The sequence below is a fragment of the Bos indicus genome, chromosome 24, assembly GCF_029378745.1.
Source record: "Bos indicus isolate NIAB-ARS_2022 breed Sahiwal x Tharparkar chromosome 24, NIAB-ARS_B.indTharparkar_mat_pri_1.0, whole genome shotgun sequence".
Taxonomy (NCBI): Eukaryota; Metazoa; Chordata; class Mammalia; order Artiodactyla; family Bovidae; genus Bos; species Bos indicus.
The window spans coordinates 15,530,341-15,550,764 of record NC_091783.1 but is presented as its reverse complement, the minus strand read 5'-3'; the positions used below and the strand labels follow the sequence as shown (position 1 = coordinate 15,550,764).

Sequence of the window (20,424 nt, the reverse complement as noted above, 5' to 3'; positions counted from 1 at the left end):
CAAACACAAACAGATATAAAAGGAGAAGTTGCCAGTAACACAATAATAGTAGGAGACTTTAACACCCACTCACACCAATGGACAAATCATCAAAGCAGAAAATTAATAAAGAAACACAAGTCTTAAATGATACATTAGATGAGATGGGTCTCATTGATATCTTCAGGATATCTCATCCAAATTCAGAAGAATGCACCTTCTTCTGAAGTGCACATGGAACATTCTCCATGATAGACCACATCTTGGGTCACAAATCAAACCTCAGTAAATTTAAGAAAATTCAAATCATATCAAGCATCTTCTCCAAACACAGTGCTATGTGACTAGATATCAATTATAAGAAAAAAGCTATAAGAAACACAAACACATGGAGATTAAACAAAATGTTTCTAAAGAGCCAACAGGTTATTAAAGAAATAAAAAGGAAAATCAAAAAAATTCTATAAACAAATAACAATGAAAACACAACAACTCAAAATCTATGGGATGCAGTAAAACAGTCCTAAGAGCAAATTTTATAGCAATACAATCCTACCTTAGGAAACAAGAAAAACAAGAATAAACAATCTAACTTTACAACTAAAAGAACTGGGAAAAGAAGAAGAAGAACAATAGCAACAAAAAAAATAGTAGAAGGAAAGAAATCATAAAGATCCAAGCAGAAATAAATGAAAAAGAAATGAATGAAACAATAGTAAAGATTAATAAAACTAAAAGCTGATTCTTTGCAATGATAAATAAAATTGCCAAACCTTTAGCCAGACTCATCAGGATAAAAAGAGAGAAAAATAAAATAAAAAAATTAGAAATGAATAAGGAGAGGTTACAACAGACAATGCGGAAATGAAAAAGACTCTAAGAGACTATTATGAACAACTATATGGTAATAAAATAGACAACCTGGAAGAAATGGATGGATTCTTAGAAAAGTTCAGTCTTCCAAGACTGAACCAGGAAGAAATAGAAATGATGAACAATCCTATTACAAGTACTGAAATTGAAGCTGTAATCAGCGGATTCATGTTATTGTATGGCAAAACCAATACAATATTGTAAAGTAATTAACCTCCAACTAAAATAAATACATTTATATTAAAAGAAAAAACTCCCAAAAAACAAAAGCCCAGGACCAGATGGCTTCACAGGAGAATTCTAGCAAACATTTAGAGAAGAGCTAATGCTTATCCTTCTAAAACATTCCAAAAATTGCAGAGGAAGGAACACTTCCAAACTCATTCTGCAAGGCCACTATCACCCTGATACCAAAACCCGACAAAGACAACACAAAAAAAGAAAACTACACACCAATATCACTCATTAACATAGGTGCAAAAATCCTCAACAAAAGTTTAGCAAACAGAATTCAGCAACATATCAAAAAGGTCATTTACTATGATCAAGTTGAGTTTGTTCCAGGGATGGAAGGATTCTTCAATACATGCAAATCAAACAACGTGATACACCATATTAACAAACCGAAAGATAAAAACCATATGATTATCTCAGTAAATACAGAAAAAGCCTTTGACAAAATTCAGTACCAATTTGTGATGAAACTCTTCAAAAAATGGTCATAGAAGGAACCTACCTCAACATAATAAAGGCCATATATGATTAACCTACTGCAAGCATTATTCTCAATGCTGAAAAACTGAAAGCATTTCACCTAATATCAGGAACAAGACAAGGATGTCCACTTTCATCACTATTATTCAACATAGTTCTGGGAGTCCTAGCTACAGCAATCAGAGAAGAAAAAGAAATAAAAGGAATCTAGATCAGAAAAGAAGTAAAGTTTTCACTGTCTGCCGATGACATGATACTACTGTACATAGAAAACCATAAAGATGTTATCAGAAAATTACTAGAGCTACTCAGTAAATTTAGCAAATTTGCAGGATACAAAATCAATACACAGAAATCACTTGCATGTTTATGTACCAACAATTAAAAATCAGAAAGAGAAATTAAGGAATTGATCCCATTCTCCATTGCAACAAAAAGAATTAAATACCTAGGAATAAACCTACCTAAGGAGACAAAAGAACTGTACATAGAAAATTATAAGACACTAATGAAATAAATCAAAGATGACATAAATAGATAGATATTCCATGTTCCTGGGTAGGAAAAATCAATATTGTGAAAATGACTATACTATCAAAGGCAATATTACAGATTCGATGTGATCCCTATCAAACTATTAATGGCAGTTTTCATAGAACTAGAACAAAAAATTTCACAATTCATATGGAAACACAAAAGACCCTGAATAGCCAAAGCAGTCTTGAGAAAGAAGAATGGAGCGGACAGAATCAACCTTCCTTACTTCAGATTATACTACAAAGCTACAGTCATCAAGACAGTATGGTACTGGCACAAAAACAGAAATATAGACCAATGAAACAAGATAGAAAGCAGAGAAATAAACTCATGCACCTATGAATACCATATTTTTGACAAAGGAGGCAAGAATATACAATGGGACAAAAACAGTCTCTTCAATAAGTGGTACTGGGAAAATTGGAGAGCTACATGTAAAAGAATGAAATTAGAATACCTCCTAACACTATGCACAAAGATAAACTCAAAATAGATTAAAGACCTAAGTGTAAGATCAGAAGCTATAAAACTCTTAGAGGAAAACATAGGCGGAACACTTGATGACATAAATCAAAACAAGATCCTCTACGACCCACCTCCTCGAGTAATGGAAATAAAAGCAAAAGTAAATAAGTGGGAACTGATTAAACTTAAAAGCTTTTGCACAGCAGAGGAAATTATAAGCAAGATGAAAAGACAACCCTCGGAATGGGAGAAAATTACAGCAAATGAAACAACTGACACAGGTTTAATTTCCAAAATATATAAGCAGCTCATACAATTCAATGCCAGAAAAACAAACAACCCAATCAAAAATTGGGAAAAAGACCTAAACCAACATTTCTCCAAAGAAGACATACAGATGGCTGACAAACACATGGAAAGATGCTCAACATCACTAGTTATCAAAGAAATGGAAATCAAAACTACAATGAGATATCACCTCACACTGGTCAGAATGGCCATCATCAAAAAGTCTACAAACAATAAATGCTGGAGACGGTGTGGAGAAAAGGGAACGCTCTTGCACTGTTGGTGGGAATGTAAATTGATACAACCACTATGGAAGATGATATGGAGATTCCTTTAAAAACTAGTAATAAAACTACCATATGACCCAGCAATCTAACTCCTAGGCATATAGGAAAACAAAAATGAAAAATACAAATGTATCCCAGTGTTCAATGCAACACTATTTACAATAGCTAGAACATGGAAGCAACCTAGATGTCCATTGACAGACGAATGGATAAAGAAGTTGTGGTACATATACAGAATGGGATATTACTCAGCCATAAAAAGGAACTCATCTAAGTCAGTTCTAATGAAGTGGATGAACCTAGAACCTATTATTCAGAGTGAAGTAAATCAAAAAGAGAAAGATAAGTATTGCATTCTAACACATATATATGGAATCTAGAAAAATGTTACTGAAATTAATTTACAGGAAAACAATGGAGAAACAGACATAGAGAATAGACTTATGGACATGGGGAGAGGGAAGGAGGGAGTGAGAAGTATAGAAAGAGTAACATGAAAACTTACATCACCATATGTAAAATAAATAGCCAACAGGAATTTGCTGTATGGCTCAAGAAACTCAAACAGGAGCTCTGTATCAACCTAGAAGGGTGGGATGGGAAGGGAGATGGGAGGGAGGTTCAAAAGGAAGGAGAGATATGTATACCTATGGCTGATTCATGTTGATGTTTGACAGAAAACAACAAAATTCTGTAAAGCCATTATCCTATAAAAATCAATCAATCAAAAAAAAAAAAAACTGCAAACCACACAAATGTCTAATAATAGTTAGTGGACAAACAAATATTATATATTCAGTAGAATGAAATAATACTCAGCAGTAAAAGCAATACTGTTGATACATGCTATAACATGGATTAATCTCAAAGTAACAATGTTGAATAAAGAAACCAAAAATATATTTATAGGTTGTGCCTGGAAGGCCAAATAAACCATGATTTCAGAAAAACACTAATGAAAAGAAAAAAGTAAAATAAAAAAAGACACAAAAGAAATTTATATATATATATATATATATATATAAAAATCACATATATATACATGCATATATATTTTTTTTCCTGCCCCTATCACATATACAAGAAAATGATTGCTTCAGTTTTTGAGTCCAATTATGTTATATTAATAGGTAAGAAAAAGTAAAATTCCTGATGTTTCTGATCTCATATGTATAAAAGGAAAAAAAAAAAAAAAAGTTAAAGACCCTAGGGAGAGAGAAGTCAACTCCAGAGGTGAGAAGATAACTGCTTCAGTGTTAAGGGGTAGGTTTGGGTCAGTCCAACAGCCATGAGTGGGAATCCGAACTTCCATCATGAAGTGAAATCGCTCAGTCGTGTCTGACTCTTTGCAATCCCATGGACTGGAGCCTGGAGCCTGGTAGGCTACAGTCCATGGAATTTTCCAGGCAAGAATACTGGAGTGGGTTGCCATTTCCTTCTCCAGGGGATCTTCCCGACCCAGGGATCGAACCCAGGTCTCCTGCATTGCAGGCAGACATGTTACCGTCTGAGCTACTAGGGAAGCCGGGTCTGCAGTTTCTTTGCCTTGGAAATATAATAACACTGGATATTACAAAAGTAAAACAAGCAGTATAAAGTTTTTAGCAGGTGTTCGACACATAGCCTCTATTTAGAGATGCTAATTCTCTTCACTTTTCTGGCTTTCTTAAGGTGTTCAATTGCCCAAGTCAGAAAATTAGATCCCAGGATTCTGTGTCAAGTTTCTTAGGAATTCTTAAAACTGATAAGCAATAAGAAATCATAAATAATGGCAACTCTCTGGGAAAAATAGTAAAGGTAAAAATTTCTCAACAATAAAGCACAAAATTGAATTAGACTATTTTCTGAAAAAGGATATTAAAATGATGCTCTAAAGAAATATCTTTATAGATAAAATTAAGCTAGTTTGAGTTGAACAAATATCTAATAGATTGTCTTCCTAATGTCTTGAGTTATTATACCTCAAGAGCTGTGATTTATGATAATGCCTGGTAGTAGGAAGGCATGAATCATCATGTTGAAAAACTCTAGTCCAGATGTTGACATGAGCAGTGTATTGATTAACGATTTCATTGAGAGTATTGGGTGTGATATGATGTGGCAAGTGCTGAAATTAGGCCAAAGACCTGTAAGTTCCACTCTGATCCATAGAACTGAACTCACCTGTAAGGTATTTTGGAAACCAAATAATCTGAATTTATAGGCAGGGATACCAAATAAATTAATTATATTTATCTTTGTTATAAATATAAAATAGAAGATATAATATTCTCCTTGCTACTACATGGGGAAAAACTCAATGACTTTAAAGACAAAATAGATGTGAAGACATTTTTAAAGTTCAAATTCTCATCAAAGTATTGTCATATTAAGATCATTATGAAATTTGAAGGTAAACTGAATTGGCAAATAACAAGGGTGAAAGCATAAGCATCCAAAAACTCTAAACAGTAAAAATGCAACAATTTCTGCACCTGGTGTAAAAAGCTATAGAGCCCACTTATTGGGTGGAGAGATGGATTCCTATCTCATCAAATGTGGAAGAGAATGTCAAATATGTAAACACTCTCTCCTGTTGCCTTCTACCACCTTGCACCTTAGTCAGTCCTACTCCACACTTAACACCTAGAGGCAGCAGAGGGAACAAAGAGAAGAACTGGTCATAGTGGAAAGGAAATTGTTAAATGGGATAGAATAGAATTTTAGAATAGACAATGTTTTCTGAAGTCAAATCCAGCACAGTTAGCAAGTAATATACAATATCTCCTCCTTTCTGAAAACTACTTATTCTACTAACCTATCACAGTACCTGAAATTTCTCCAATTAGAATTTATGTTTGTATATAATTCATGGCTTGGTCATAGCAATAAATCTCTCACAGATCCCTATTAAAAGGCAAATCACTGTGAAGAGATAACTTGTTATACCTTGGATCTGTACATGGACATACAGATCCTGGAGTTGTACTATAAGAAATTTTTGAGGAAAGGGAATTTAAAGGAGAAGGGAACTTGGCTCAAGAGAACAGTTGGGTAAAAAACAGTACTGAGGGTCTAAAGAGAGGGAGCAGAAATCAGAACGCAGAAGTGAAGAAAAATGTTGTCTATATCACAGTATGACAATAGTACTTCCATTATTCTCACATGGATCTTTGACATTTATGATTTCTGAGTTACTTATGATGCTTTGCTGGTTAACTCAACAATAATTTATTGACCACATATTATTTTACAACTATCTTTAAACTGAAACCCCTCAAAAGTTGATTTTATGACAAGGAATTATGAACATATAATTTAACTAGGAAGTGACTCCAGCAACCACAAAAAAGAAAGAGGAAGATAATAGCAAGAATGGAAATATTGAAAATGTACATTAAAGTACAAGTTAACTGATGTTAAATACTTTAGGGACCTTCTGAAAAACTGTTGATTGTACCATTGAATCTTCCCTCTGAAGGCAGGGAAATTGGGTCATGTTTCTACTGATAACTTTTGCCCGTTTAGTTCCCTACACTTTCAGATTATATTTGCTAGTGGTGAAGTAAGTGTCTGTGGTACCAAAGACCTCAAACAAGGAAATGAAAGAATTGGCAAACTAAGTGTTCTGGGACTTGTGAGCTTTGATTTAGAGGATCTTAAAGATGGATGATTTGAGAGAATAGCATTGAAACAGGTACATTACCATATGTAAAATAAATGATCAGTACAAGTTCCATGAATGAAGCAGGGCACTCAAAGCCAGTACTCTGGGGCAACCCAAAGGAATGGGGTAGGGAGGGAAGTGGGAGGGGGTTTCAGGATGTGAGGACATGTGCACCTGTGACTGATTTATGTCAATGAATAGCAAAAAACACAATAAGATGGAGCGGGTATCAGCAGAAATCCTACGCTTATAGTCTGGAATAAAATATGGAAAACAGTCATAACAAAAGCTCAAAGAGGTAAAATATAGACCGAAAATTCAAGTCTAGCAAGGATAGAGAAGAATATGTTAATAATTATAAAATGGTCTCTCAATTGAAAAAAAAAATAAATAAAATGGTGATTAAACAAATTAGTTGATTCCTGAAAGAGGTAGAATTTTACCAACTCTGAAAAGTGTTAACGTAAACTACTAGAGCCTTGGTTGAGTAGTGGAGGTAGGGCAATGAGATCTAGGTAATAACCTAGTGTATTCACGCTGATTTGGAAATTGGAGGAGAATTTTGTGAATATTAGAACCTTTATAATTGCCCCATCCTAGAGTATGAAGTCCCCAAAATTCCAAATCCAAATGAACAAGATTACAAAGTTTCAGAAATGAAAAGAACCACACACACACACACACACACAAAATAGTCTAAATTTTAATCACTAAGTGTTTTCGGTATTTGCTGTAACTTTACAATGAACCGGGCTTTCCCAGTGGCTCAGAATGTAAAGAATCTACCTACAATGCAGGAGACTTAAGCTTCATCCCTGGGTCAGGAAGATCCACTGGAGAAGGGGATGGCAACTCAGTCCAGTATTCTTGCCAAAGGAATCCCATGGACAGAGGAGCCTGGCAGGCTACAATCCATGGGGTTGCAAGGAGTCAGACTCCACTGAGCGACTAACACTTTCATACTTTCACAATAGTTAAAACAAACCAGGTGATATCTCAAGCTTTTCTAATGTCAAACTCAGAAAACCTTGAGACCATCATTCTATATCTTCTAACAAGGTTCTAAATGACTCAGTATGGATTTTTCTTTGGAAAATTTCAATAAACTCATTTCATTGAAACGTGATTTGGAGCTCCGAAATTATTTTTCTTCTAGTAATGTGTATGCTACTATTTATAGAAGACAGTTTTCTGGTGAACTTTTTTTTCTGGCAACCTGTATGAAAATGAGAGTGACTGCTTACTAACCAGCACAGGATTTCTTTTGGAGGTGATGAAGTTTTCTAGAATTAGAAAATAATGATGGTTGCAGGACTTTGTGAATATAGTAAAAAACATAAGCTTTAGCACCTTAAGATAGTAAATTTTGTGATGTATGAATTATATTTCATTAATAAATCTAATATAAATCTTCTTAATTTGGGGAAGGGCATGATGAAAACCTTTACTAGGGTGATGGAAATTAAAAAGAAAGATGAGCCATGATATTTATCCAGCAAAATTTTGAAAAAAGAAATGAAACAACTGGTGATAAATTGGAAATAAAGCACGGGTAGGAAACCAGCTAAGATCATTGTCTTACTGGAATAAAGTAATTTGAAAAAGTAATCCAATTGCAAGAAGAAGATTAATTTACTTTTGAATATGGTGAGATTTGCACAAATATGAGTCTTTTTTTTTTTTTAAATGTGGAGATGCCTTTAGGCCATGGAACATATGGGACAAAAGTTCAAGCTGCTGGAGACACAAAATGAGAGTCATCAACTTAGAGAAGGCATTAGGAGGCATGGGGAAATGTGGAAAGAAGGACAGAAAACTAGAGTTAGAATTCTTGCAGAGTTGTTCTTTACTAAGGTCACAGTCTTGTAAAGGGATCTTTGAAAAGAGAAAGTGAAAAAGATGGCAGAAAAATGTCTTAGCACATAGGATAAGAAAGGAAAGTTGCAAGAAGGAATGCGGCACATTCTTAGGAGTTGTCAGAGAGCCTGGTTGAGGGAAAACAAAGTGAAGCAAAGTGTTCAACTATTTCACTAAACTATACACATTGAAAGGTAATTAAAGAGAAAGTGAAGTTGCTCAGTCATGTCTGACTCTTTGCATCCACATGGACTGTAGCCTACCAGGCTTCTGTGTCCATGGGATTTTTCAGGCAAGAGTCCTGGAGTGGGTTGCCATTTACTTCTCCAGTATAAAGGTAATTAACAGCATATCAAATTAAGATCCAGAAGAGGTGGGGGAGATTTGAAGCTGATCTGAGTTTGGCATTTTGAGGCAAATGAAGATAATTTAATTTTCTATATGAGCGGCACTGTATATAACCATCAAGAAAGTAAGAGGGGGAAGTCACTGAGTTTAGAACGTGAAGTGCGTAGGACAACCAGGCTCGAAAAGAATCAGAATGCACCTGGCAGACAAGAAAGAGGCAGGAAAGTGGCATAATCCAATCCATTCTGAAAACCTGAGTTTAAGAAAGATTTAGGGATTATATTTGAGACTGTCTAGAGACTAGAGCTTGGAAAGAATAACAGATGTGGAATAAGATGAAAGTACTGCCTCCAAGTAGCAAGACAGGCATAGGTGCATCATTCAGCAATGCGCACCATAAGAGCAAAGTCTCTTATGCAACAGACTCAATATGTACATGTTATAATTATCAGCCTTCATATACAAAGTTACACATATTGTTAGATACTTAGTTATAGCACTAACCTTACCGAAGACATTTTGTGTATTTCTGCCTCTCTAATGTTTATGCTTGTGAATGCTACTGACAGTCCATATTTTTCCTACTTTCCCTCTACCCAACTGTCCCACTTGAACAGAAAGTCTGTCAAAAAGTGAAAATGATTTTATATTTACAAAGGAAAGGAAACTTTAAATGACCTAGAAGTTTACATGAGGTATTCACAGCTCCAAGATGATTGGGAAGGTTGTTGTTGACAGATACCACTTGATGGACTAGAAATCAATTTGATCACATGTTTTTATGGATTATAGTGGCCTTGGCTAATTACAAAAGATTGTCTTCCTAGATTCCATAGTTTTCAGAGCTGACTTTGAGCAGACGTACACAGGATTAAGCTGCAAGCTTGACAGTTTTCCCTAATTATCTATCGCAAGGGCAACTCTTGGATTGTCTTGACACATATGTCAAAAAAAGGCTGAACTTTTAATTCTAGAGACACATGTTTGTTTGTTTGTTTTTTATCAGAGTCATTTATATTTAGGTGATAAAGCTGATCACATCATCACTGTTTACCTGGATGTAGAAGAGTGAAAGAGACTACAAATATAAAGAAATGGATATAAAGTTTTTAAAAATCTACCTAAAGCAATTGTGATCATTGACATGAAGGATCATAAAATATTTATGTGTAGATTCAATCATTTGAATATGACTAGGTAACATGGGTTCATTACATGATTTTATTTTTAAAAGAGGTTAAAAGAAGAGAGAAAACAAAAAAGCATTATATGCTATAATCAACAATACTATTTATCAGGCCTAATTATAGACAGGTCTTATGAAAATTTCACTTCATCATCAGAAGACTAAACTGTGTCATTATTCATCTTGATAATATTAAGTTACATTGACAAAAAGTTAAACAAATTATATTATTACTTGATTGACTAAAAAGTTTAATCTACACTTTATTTAAAAAAAATTCCCAGATCTGAAAAATTTACTCATAGAAGAAAGGAAACTTACATGGTCTTTCAACTTCTTATCTAATTTTAAAATTCTATAATTTATTGTCCAAGTAATTACCTCTGGAATTAGGAATAGAGTTAAAATTAAGATGAGCTTTAGTAGGAAAAAAACCTTAAATATTTTAAAAAAATTTGTGCTATAATATAGGCTTACTCAGAAGGGACAGCGGTTTCATTGAGCCTTTTTGGATTGTTCCTTCAGATGCTGGACCATAAAAACAGATGACGTGTAGAAGAAACTACAGCCAGTGGCCCATAGAATGGCTGTAATCCCATCAAGCACCAAGAGCAATTATAGTCCAGACTTATAACACTAGACCTATCAAGTTATAATTTGTATATATCTATTTTAGAAACTGCATCATTTAACCTCACTCACAAAGGTGTTAGGAAGATTAACTAACTAGATAATTTCACAAAGTGCTTAGATAATAAAAGGTAAAGGGATAAATGCCAAGGATTATTACTTTAGACCCTCTGCCAATGCTTAAAGACCAAAGTTAATGTTTTGTTTCATTTCCACTGTCTAGGTAGCTCAAGTTCATTAGTTCCAAGAATGGGAGTGGTGGGAGGTGGGAAGTTTTCCTACAGAACTAAGAGAACTTACACATCCCAAGGGGAGTCAAAGTCATGGAATTCTTCAGAGCATTTATCCACTTAAAAAGTGTTGGAAAACATTTATCATGGATGTCTGTGTTTTTCATTTCTTGTAAGTAGAGGCACTGATTACCTTTACTTTCAATTATCTTTATAAGAATGTTTAATAGACTCAGTTGCCTTGGAAAATAGAGATGGTGTCTCCCTCCAGAGCCAAGGGCAGATTTGGTTGCAGCCTTGAGACATAAAAATAGAATGTACCTCTAGAAGGACGTGTAGGCATATTTATTGCCCATTTTAAAAGATTTGGATTCTCCATAATGTATTTGACTCTTCTGTAATGTAATTCAGCTGGATATCTTTGTGTCATCTGGCTCTCTGGGTCATGCAGTGGGAATTGAAGCTTAGGGAACTGGTGCAAGAAAATCTGACTACTGCTCTTCCCCTAAGTAACATACTCCTTTGTTTCTGACCCAGAAGTCTCATGTCTTCAGCTAACATCCATAACATTGTGGCAAGCTAAAGCGTGTGTGTGTGTGTGTATATATATATATATATATATATATATATATATATATATATATATATTAGTTTAAAAGAAGTAGCCTGTGTTGGAAAGTATCTGAAAGGATTTAAGATTTACTCTCAACATTGTCCTTAGACTCCTGTAGAGAAGTAATCATAAGTCAGGGAAAGTAATTTTAGAAGTTGAGCAAAACAACATGTAGCCATGAAGCATGATTCCATTTGATGTGGAGGATTAGCTCATCAAGGTCTGTCTCAGTCATGCTTTCCTCCTGCCATTCCATTCATTTTTCTTCTCAACCCTGCACAGTTACTCACTAAATGATTGCCACCATGACCCATTCCTCTTTCTCCCTCAGGCAGAGAGACCATACTTCCCAATGTTCACTGCCTTCTGATTGATGACCTTGACAGCACTTCACTGAGTGAGGGTTTGTGGCAATTTATGTCATTACACAAATTATACAGATTGTCATTAACCGATGTAATGTACTATAAAAAACTGGAAACATGAAGAAAACTATATTTGAATTTCCTATCTACATATCATAATATTTTATCACTTAAGTTTTCAATTCAACTAATTGAAATATATGCCCTAGAACAAATAGTATTTTTGCTTATCACATCCATCTTATTCGATCTTCTTTTTAATTATTTAGTTATTTTTCTTATTAAAGTACCTCTTTTAAAATAAGGATTTTTAAAACACCTAATTGGAAGAGAAGTTATGACCAACCTAGATAGCATATTGAAAAGCAGAGACATTACTTTGCCAACAAAGGTTCGTCTAGTCAAGGCTATGGTTTTTCCTGTGGTCATGTATGGATGTTAGAGTTGGACTGTGAAGAAGGCTGAGTGCCGAAGAATTGATGCTGTTGAACTGTGGTGTTGGAGAAGACTCTTGAGAGTCCTTGGACTACAAGGAGATCCCACCAGTCCATTCTGAAGGAGATCAGCCTTGGGTGTTCTTTGGAAGGGAATGATGCTAAAGCTGAAGCTCCAGCACTTTGGCCACCTCATGCGAAGAGTTGACTCATTGGAAAAGACTCTGATGCTGGGAGGGATTGGGGGCAGGAGGAGAAGGGGACAACAGAGGATGAGATGGCTGGATGGCATCACTGATTCGATAGACATGAGTTTGAGTGAACTCTGGGAGATGGTGATGGACAGGGAGGCCTGGCGTGCTGCAATTCACGGTGCTGCAGAGTCGGACACGACTGAACAACTGAACTGAACTGAACTGAACTGAATGACAATTTTTGAATTAAATCAGCCACTATATCTACAGTTGGAAGGATTAAATGTTGAATGCCCTATTTAAAAAAAAGAAAAAGAAAATTTTATCCAGGGTGATTGGAGATTAAATTACCAAAAAAAAAAAAAAGAATCAAGTCATTAAGCAAGTCAGGCTTTAGAACCTTATCTGAGTGAATGTATGAGTAAATATAAAGTTCAAAGTCAAATTTTCTTCATTTCCATTTCCTCTGATTCTCCCTGGGATTAGCCCTGACTGCTGACTTCCAGGATAGACATGTGAATTTGGATTCTGGTCTACCTGCTTCTTGTTTACTGATGACAGCAAGACTTTGGAGACATAATCCAATTACAATGTCTGAAAGTTGTCCAGGATCACCTTATGTAGATGCAGATGTTCTTTCATTGCTAAGTAACCTAATGTTTAGATGGAGGTGAAAAAGGAAGAAGTAACCAGCCAATCAAACAAGCCTCATTGAGTGCTTACTTTATAGTTCTAGAAGTTGAGGATATTTAAGAGAAGAAAATTGGAAATGGAAGAAAAGGAGAGAAAGAGCTTTTAGAGAAAATACACAATATAGTAAGGGAAGAGAAATATGACTGTTCTGCCTGTGATTTCTTCCTCAACAAAGGAAATTTATTTCACAGTTCATCCAAATTCACAACATGCTGACCTACTTATACCTCTCCCACTTACCTTTAAATCTTAATTTCCTATGTCTAGAATCTCAGAACACTAATGCATCTAAAAGGAGTAGGGAGAAAAAATAAAAAGACAAAGAACAGAACTTGGGAGTGATGAGGCTCAACCTTAGCATGCTGCTTAAAATATAGAATTTTAATCCTTATCTTGAATTTTCACATATTGCTACAAATGTAAACACAGTTCCAGGACCTAGCAACACCAATATCATATAGAGGGGGAAAAAAAATAGATACATTTAATTTGGATCCCTGTATTTAACTGTCTGGGAATCATGATTTTGTTTTATGAACTGTCAGATATTAATCCTGCTAAGATCCCAGAGTTGTTACTTAGGGATAAATAGTATCCACAACAAACAAAACAATGAAATGCTATATATATCTACATATGGGTTCAGGAAACTGTACAGGTAGAAATGAAACCTGAGGAAGGCACTTTGATATTCCCACATAAGACTTTGATTTTATTGGTGTTTATAGTGTTTTATTTTAATAGAAAATTCCCTAATATTATGGGTTTCCAGAACTCAGTTGGTTTATAAGTCTATGGTTTCTAAGGGAAAACAGAGTTCCGGACAGAATTTGTGAGTTATTTGAACCTCTTTTAAGTAATAGAATATAGATATAGGTGTGAAGTTCAACTTTGTTCTTCCTGACTATAAATCCTATCCTTCCTTACCACCATTCCCAATTTAAAGACTGTGAGAATGAACTGTAGGACAAAAGAAGTTGACAGAATGAACCTGACCATAGGTACAGAATAAGAAAACAGAAATTAGTTTGAGAGAGTGTGAGAGAGATATCATATAAATCAAAAAGAATTTTTGTTTTGCTACTTTTTTTTTCAGTTGTAGAAATTTTAATCTCAGCACTGTTGATATAATTCTGGGCCATATATTTATTTATTGTGGGACTTGTCCTGTGTGTTGTAGGATGTTTATGAATATTTTTGTCTTTTATCCACTAGTTGCCAGTAAAATTGCTGCCCAAATTGTGAAAATGAAAACTGTCTCCAGACATTGCCAAATATCCCTTGGTAGTCAAAATCACCCCTAGTCTAAACAGTGCTCCAGAGGACCCAAATAAATCTCTTCAAATGCAATTACAGTCACGGTAATTTTGAATAATTGACTGTGTGCTCTCAGTCAAGTTATTTTCCATTTCTGGGCTACTCCTTTTTCTTCTCTAAAATTAAGTGCTCTAAAATCTTCTGTAGCTCTAAGACCAGAATAGTGTAAGGTTTCTATTCCTTAACAATGCTCTATACATTTTCTGACTGCAACCAGAAGATTCAGTAAGGATTTTGTTATGAACTACCTAGAACGGATGTAAAACTTGTATTGTGGATCGTTCTGTTTTTTGGTATAACTTTGATTTATTCAAGAAGGAAATAGACAGCAACAATTATATTTATGGCTATTTGGACAGACCATGAACTACAGTAATAATTATCTCTTAAATGTGGGACCATATAATTCATTCAGAATAAATATCAAGAACCACATAGATAGGAAGACACAAACTCACAGGAGTCGGTGAGCTAGGGAAGGAGTGCACTGCCAAATTCTAACCAAATACCCTCACCTACTACAAGCCATCTGTAAAAGAGGATATATTTAATTTGTGAAGTGAAATGAAAGTGTTAGTCACTTAGTCGTGTCCAGTTCTTGTACCCCTAGACTGCAGCCCACCAGGCTCCTCTGTCTATGAAATTCTATAGGCAAAAGTCCTAGAGTGGGTAGACATTTCCTTCTTCGGGGAATCTTCCCAATTCAGGGATTGAACCCACGTCCCCTGCCTTGCAGACAGATTCTTCATTGTCTGAGTCATCACAGAAGCCCACATTTCATTATAGGTCTTCCATTCTCTAAAGCATCAGTTAACTGTCTCTTGTGGATTATAAAAAGGTGTAAACAAGACTATGTTATTCAATTCAGAGATATAGGATCTCCTCAGGCCCCTACCACATCTTGAAGGTCTGACTTAGTTACTATGAAAGACACATAATAAGAACAATAAAATATAAGCTCATTTATTAAGAAGCTTAAAATCCAGTTAAAGAAACAGAGTTATCTTGAGTGATTCAACAACAAGTGATAGTATGATACTATATATTAAGTACTAAATTATGCTTAAACATCACAGGAGGGCTTCAGAAAGAAGGTGATATATTAGATGAGACACAAAATCATTCAGTCCATCAGAGATGCTTGAGTAGAGCCCTAAAGCCTATTTTTGGATAACATCTGAATTTTTTTAATTGTATTTGGTCATAAATGAAGATGAAATTTTATATATATATATATATAGTTGACAGGGAGCTGACATACTTTTAATGACTAAGGATATTACAGCTTCTTATTTTTCCTGAATATGTTTTATTGAGCTCCATTTTGTCAGGGTGTGAAGATATGGCCTGGGGTCCAGAAGGACAGAAAGAGGAAGAACTTACAAATGTATTAATAGAAGTCACTAGGAGAAAATGAGTTAAATGAGTTACACAAAATGTTTCTTCTTAGATTTCTGTATTTCACATAACAGCACCTACTAGTGACCAGAATTGTTAATTTTAGAAGGTTTATCTTATTTATTTCAACACACAGTATTAGCTTTTGCTAATCATAAAAATATAAAAATTGGCTTCCAATTAATCTTAATAGCTAGGATACCTATTTTGTAGAACTAATATTGTTACTTTTCACCCTGTTCCAAAGAGGTTTTGACTAACTAAAGTCACATAACACCAAACTTTGATATAAAAAACTGTGCCCCCCACAGTATAAAGCAATCATCAATTTAGAAGAATGTTTTGAAACTACTAATGGTGTCTTTGAACCTTTGAATCTATAGAATATCTCAACCAAAGTAGAAGACAGAAGTTAATATATCTCATTAGGTAGTTTTAAAGATGAGTCATTCTCCCTCCCTCATACAACACCCAAAGCATATTGCCTATTGCTTATTTAAATGACTTTAATGTTTGTGACAATGACATATACTAGGTTTAAAAGTAATTTTATTTGAACCAAAGGGATATATGTGTATACTAAAGAAATAAGCCCACTTGGAATATACACTCTTGCACTGCATGTAATTTAGTAACATTATATCTATAGACCCTGCTTCTGTACTTGCTTTGTTCAATTGCTCTGATACTTAACACTTAACTTGGACAAATAACATGATATATCTTAATCTCTGTCACTTCATTTTAAAATGGGAGGTTTAAACTAAATAATCACTATGATCTCCTCAACTCTAAGAATTTGTATGTATAATTTTAACCTCTATTTTCTTCAATCTTGTATGCATTAATACAAATAGTAATCTTACCATTTCAGATGCAGTGTTTGAAATGCTAATTAAATTTTTGAAGCATTCATTGTTTGTAATGATTACAATTACTATTTCTATAAACATCTTACTTTCTCAGCAAAATTTTAAGTATTTTAAGGATAGGTTTAGTATTATGTGCTCTTTTATTTCATTCAGCACAATGATTGTTGATTGACAGATACCTCAATAGAATCAGATTTTTTAAAACACTTGATTCCATGATAGGTGTTTTCCAGGTGCAGAGAATGGAAGATGGTGCAATCAACATTTATTTATCATTTACTGGGCCAAACACACAGGTAAGGTAGGCATCATGTCACCCATTTTATAGTGAAAGAAACTTAAGAGAGTAAAATTTAGTAGATCCAGAATTTACCCCTTAAATGTCTGATGCTAACAGCTGTAATTTTTTTTCTATTAAAAATTATTATTTTTAGAAATAACACTTCTTCAGTTCATTTCAGTTTGGTCACTCAGTCGTGTTCGACCCTTTGTGACCCCATGAACCACAGCACGCCAGGCCTCCCTGTCCATCACCAACTCCCGGAGTCTACCCAAACCCATGTCCATTGAAGTTGGTGACCCCATCCAACCATCTCATCCTCTGTAATCCCCTTCTCCCCCTGCCCTCAATCTTTCCCAGCATTAGGGTCTTTTCAAATGAGTCAGCTCTTCGCATCAGGTGGTGAAAGTATTGGAGTTTCAGTGTCAGCATCAGTCTTTCCAATGAATATTCAGGAATGACTTCCTTTAGGATGGACTGGTTGGATCTCCTTGCAGTCCAAGGGACTCTCAAGAGTCTTCTCTAACACCACAGTTCAAAAGCATCTATTCTTCAGTGTTCAGCTTTCTTGATAGTCCAACTCTCACATCCATACATGACCACTGGAAAAACCATAGCCTTGACTAGACGGACCTTTGTTGGCAAAGTAATGTCTCTCTCTGCTTTTGAATATGCTATCTAGGTTGCTCATAACTTTTATTCCAAGGAGTGTCTTTTAATTTCATGGCTGCAGTCACCATCTACAGTGATTTTGGAGCCCAGAAAAATAAAGTCTGACACTGTTTCCACTGTTTCCCCATCTATTTCCCATGAAGTGATGGGACTGGATGCCATGATCTTAGTTTTCTGAATGTTGAGCTTTAAGCCAACTTTTTCACTCTCCTCTTTCACTTTCATCAACAGGCTCTTTAGTTCTTCTTCACTTTCTGCCATAAGGGTGGTGCCATCTGCATATCTGAGGTTATTGAGATTTCTCCCAGCAATCTTCATTCCAGCTTGTGCTTCCTCCAGCCAGTTTCTCATGATGCATATAAGTTAAATAAGCATATAAGTTAAATAAGCAGGATGATAATATACAGCCTTGATGTACTCCTTTTTCTATTTGGAACCAGTCTGTTGTTCCATGTCCAGTTCTAACTATTGACCTGCATACAAATTTCTCAAGAGTCAGGTCACGTGGTCTGGTATTCCCACTTTCAGAATTTTCCAGTTTATTGTGATCCACACAGTAAAAGGCTTTGGCATAGTCAATAAAGCAGAAGTAGATGTTTTTCTGGAATTCTCTTTAACTTTACAATTTTGTCTAGGTTGCTTTCTTTTGCCAGTTTGAGTCCAGCTTCACAGCTCACTATAAAACTCATATGCCACTGCCTTCTTCTTTAACATACACATGGATATATTCACAAGTGTGAACTCACATACACTCACCAGAACTCTCACTAGAAACAGATAGAATTCACCTATTAGGAAAAGAGAAAGGAGAGTCAGTCACTTCACTTGCTCTGGTTCTCAGTCTCTCTTCAGTTTATCTTTTCATTTTTCTGGTAGCAAAGGCAATTTGAATTATTACTAAACAAGAAAACTCAGAAAACAAAATAAAGTTAAACACGTTTATGATGATAGCTGGCTAGTCCTTTAAAGTATAGAATAGAGAGGACACTTAGAACCCTTAAGGTAAAGAGCACAGGGAAAGAAGTAAAGTTAATTTAAACATCTTTCCAACTGAAGAAAAAACTAAGGCCTAGACCTCGCTGTAATAATTGGGGATGGAATTGTGAATCTGAAAGATTACAACTTGCTATGATGCAGGTTCTCAGATACCAATCAACAAAATCACAAAGGCAACCAACATCATAGGGTGGAGGAAAATATGAATTTATGATAAATATGTCCATCTCTCTCTCTCTCTCTGCTGTTGTGGTCTTTCCACTGGTGAAATCCCCAGGTCTTGACACCATAAGCTCTTTTACACTGCTCTCATGTTTTATTGATATATCCAATTTCTTTCTCATTTCTACCAGCAAATACATTTAGCTAGGGATTTTCATATCCCATTGTGAAAATAACACTTTGATTCAATTCTCAGATTCCCTAGTCTACTGCTTAGAGCAATCACAGAATTATATGAGAGAGCTAATGCAAATTTTGTTTTGCAAATAAACAAGTGGGCGGGCAGAAATACAGAAATTGTGAATTTCCAAAAGCCTTGAACAAAGTTGTGCTTAGCTCTTCCTTTTCACATGAACTCTATCCCATCAATGATATTTAAATCATAATTCAAAGTCTATTCTTACCCATCTATCTACTTTTGATAATGCTGGAATTTAAGTACTATCCATGTATTTAAGAGTTTTCTCCTAGAAGATATAGTGGTGTTTTCTGGACCTAGCTTCATTTCATGGACTAATAAGCCATGTAATCCTAAGTAATATTTCTTATGGATGTCAGTTATTTTATCCACAAAATAAGTCATTGAAGTGCTTGCCCCTTCTCTTTTTATCTCAAAAATGCTAAGGATTGCCATCCACTCATTTGTTTGTTCATTCATTCTTGTTTATTATTAATTATTGAGGATGTTTTATTTGCTCTTTGCTTGTTTTGCATAAACTATTTTCCTTGGCCTTGGAAGATGATTTTGAAGAGGAAAGTGTTTACAGCATTGAGAACTTACCTCTTAGTAATGTTGACAAAAGAAAAGAAAAGAGAGTAAATTAAACATGCCACAAAAAACTTGATTTCAAACTACCTACTCATATAGTTTACCTTTAACTTCAGAGATGCCCCAAATCCACTCACCCAAGTAAAATTACAGATTCTCGGTTTGACCTCCTCACTTGCAATGAGCTTTCCATCTATTCCATATGAGCCACTCACTTCCATGACTACTATCTTGACCTTACCAACACCTGGACCTCTGAAATGTTGAATCCTATTATCTTACATTCTAATGATCACCTTTCTCTTCCCAGATTATTTACTCTAGACCTCCACATACAGTCAATTGACTTTGCAACTTTTCTACCCCTGTCATCCCAGCCATGTCTTTATCTCCATTCTTAACCTATATAAGTCTTGTGGTTCAGTAATATAAACACACACTTGTAAATACCTTTCACACTCCTGCCCTATAAATTCTTCTTGAAAAGTCCAATCCTTTTTAAATCTAACTGCTTACTTTATGTGTATACCTGAAAAAATGAATATGGTTATAGAAGATC

At 35.0% G+C, this 20,424-nt stretch overlaps 1 pseudogene; it reads left to right on the top strand.

Moving 5' to 3' along the window:
* The first annotated feature begins 843 nt into the window (after nucleotides 1-843).
* LOC109577643 (actin-related protein 6 pseudogene) overlaps nucleotides 844-20,424 on the top strand; it is an 83,910-nt pseudogene continuing 64,329 nt past the window's right edge.